Source organism: Aedes aegypti, chromosome 2 (assembly GCF_002204515.2).
Source record: "Aedes aegypti strain LVP_AGWG chromosome 2, AaegL5.0 Primary Assembly, whole genome shotgun sequence".
Classification (NCBI taxonomy): domain Eukaryota; kingdom Metazoa; phylum Arthropoda; class Insecta; order Diptera; family Culicidae; genus Aedes; species Aedes aegypti.
In genome coordinates, this window is record NC_035108.1 from 285,527,624 (window position 1) to 285,530,466 (window position 2,843).

The 2,843-nt window shown below is 36.5% G+C and overlaps 1 long non-coding RNA gene across 1 annotated transcript; it reads left to right on the forward strand.

The window, feature by feature from the left end:
* The first annotated feature begins 1,210 nt into the window (after positions 1-1,210).
* Positions 1,211-2,025, forward strand: LOC110675684. The gene is made up of 2 exons (XR_002499710.1): positions 1,211-1,558; positions 1,620-2,025. It is a non-coding gene; the product is annotated as an uncharacterized LOC110675684 (long non-coding RNA).
* The last annotated feature ends 818 nt before the right edge of the window (positions 2,026-2,843 follow it).

Genomic DNA, 2,843 nt, shown 5'->3' on the forward strand with positions numbered 1-2,843 from the left:
GGAATTTTTACGAAATTGCTAAAAATGTTGCAGGCAATCCCTTGCAGAACTCGAAAGAAGTTGCAGTTCATGAAAGATCTGCGTAATGGAAAGCAGTCTATTACTTGCATAAGTAGTTTTCTTTTTACGTTTGAACCGTCGTTTGAATTCGCACGTTCAACTAAGTCATCTTCAAACTTTCCGGGACTAAAATAAAACATGTTCTGAATATTTTCCCATGTTTGTTTCATTCAATTTCAATTTCATATGCATATGCACGATTTTTTTCTGTTCATAGTACTTATAAGGTCGTGTACAACATTTGGACTAACATTTTTTTTTGTGCGGTCCATTTTTTTCTTCATATCTTCCTCCAATTTCACTTCCGAAGTGCCTGCTTCATGATGGCCCAGTACTTTTCTGTTGACCACACTTCAGGGGCGTTCGGGGAGTTGAGATGCTTTGGCATGAAATTGACCTCCTTAGCCTTGTACCACTCCAAAACCTCTTTAGAGTATTGGCACGAGGCCAAATCCGGCCAGAAAATCGTAGGACTATCATGTGACCACAGATGAGGAAGTAGACGCTTTTGGAGGCATTCCTTCAGGTACACTTGCCCATTGATTGTTCCAGTTGTCACGAAATGGGGTGCTCCGCTTTCCACACGAGAAAATTGCTTGCCAAATCATTTTTTTTTTTGACAAACTTTGACATCTTCTGCTTTCTAACGTTCTCAGGGACATCGAATTTATGATGAGCAGTGAAAAACTGGAGCCTGCCGGAAGTCTGCTTTTACATGCATTTCATCATCCATAACAAGACAATATGATTTCGCAACATCTGGGTGTAGGGATCTAATTTTCGACCCATTGATAAAAAAAACATTATTTTAACTACTATTTGAAATTTTCAAACATTTATAAATCACTGGAATATGCCATTGCTGTTATATCTTTCATGATCCAAAAAAAAGTTGCATATATATAACGAAATTTTGATCCTAAATTGATAAATCCTGATTTTCTGGTGTCTGAATCAGTCCTTTTTCTGAGGGGACGGACCTGGTGTAGTGGTTAGAACACTCGCCTCTCACGCCGAGGACCTGGGATCGAATCCCATCCCCGACATAGTCACTTATGACGTAAAAAAGTTATAGTGACGGCTTCCTTCGGAAGGGAAGTAAAGCCGTTGGTCCCGAGATGAACTAGCCCAGGGCTAAAAATCTCGTTAATAAAGTCAAATCAATCAATCAGTCCTTTTTCTTCCATTGATGAAAATACGTCACATATTGAAAAGGCTCAAATCAGTATAAAAACTGATCAAAGTGATGCCTAATCGATAAAGTTTGGTGAAACCTGATAAAATTTAAGGAAATTGTAATTAATTTTGTGCATCTATAAGCGAAAATAAACTTTATTACGCGTTTGAAAATTTTCGACCGGTCGAAAAAGCATGCCATGATTTCAGCAGGTGATGTGTTTTAGTTTTCGACCCTTCATCAAAAGTAAACATCGTTCATAGTGGTGGTTGATCTTTCGTGGAGTTGAATTTTCTGCTTCAACGGTTTTTAACCAAAACGGTAAGAAAAATACTGATCTTGCTTCAATTTTATCAAAATTATATGGATTAACATATTATAGAGCCCAGAAAAGTACAGACAAGTCTACGCAGAAGCCGACATCTAGCAAATAGCATCTAAGGTAGTCAACAAGAACTCGATTATGGAATTCCGAAATTTCATATACATATTCAATTCAGGATTGGCGAAGAAATATCTATCAGTCCGTTATTCGTCCTGGACCGACCACAATGGAGGAGGAGACCGAATTTGAAGAGTTGATATTCGGCAGTCAGCGACGGGGATGGTTAGTGAAACGTTGGAGCATGTTGAAGGGTTTCTTGATACTGCTGAAAGGCAAAACTATTTTAAAGACAACCATCCAGGTGAATTGATAGAGCAAGATAAATAATATCGCAATATTCTTAGAAAGGAGTTGAAGAGAGAATCCGAAATGAAGAAACAAGACCACGCTGAAGCAAAACGAATCGAGCAAAATTTGTAGTGAAAAAACAAAGAAAACAATGTACCGAAATGACCCATAAAATAAAAGTCAAAGCCTAAAAAAGCAGTCAAAGTCGAGAGCTAAAAGAAGAATTTGAGTTTTGACATGAACTATTAAATAATGAAATGAAATAAATGTTTTAAACAAAATGGTTTTACATGTTTAAATGACAATATCCCATTGCTGTACTATATCCTATCGCAACAGTAGAATATAATGTAGTTTGATCCAAGTAAAACCGTTTAAATGGTAGAAAAATCGATCAGTGTTCATGAATGTCGCTTTTCCTTGGTCTTACAGGTTGTACATAAGGATCAATAATCCATCATTCAATCATCAGCAATCATCAAAAATGAAAAAATCACACATTGAACATTGCTTAAATTTTGAGCAAAAAAAAAAAACGTAAAACGATGATGGTTATTTTCTTCTCAAATTATGACTTCGTAGTTCACAACTTAATCACGCAATTCCACAAACAAACTATTAGACTATTGACGAAACGTTTTACATTCAATATCTTCAAAGGATGTGGCAGGGATACAAAACCAGTATTTATGGTATTCAGGAGTCTTCCATAGATCTATCAGATAATAACTGTTGAACTGCTTATCATAAAGTTCGTTACGGAAATGGGAAGCATACACTGTTTCCACTGGAATGTAATTCTAAAAGAAAAATCATCGAAGAATATTCAACAGTTTCAAGTTTTTTTAATGGGCTGCGAAGGTGGACAGTTCCCGGTTTTTGCTCTTTAAGAAGCAAGCGTTCCATTTGAGAACTCTGGTGATTCTATCACGA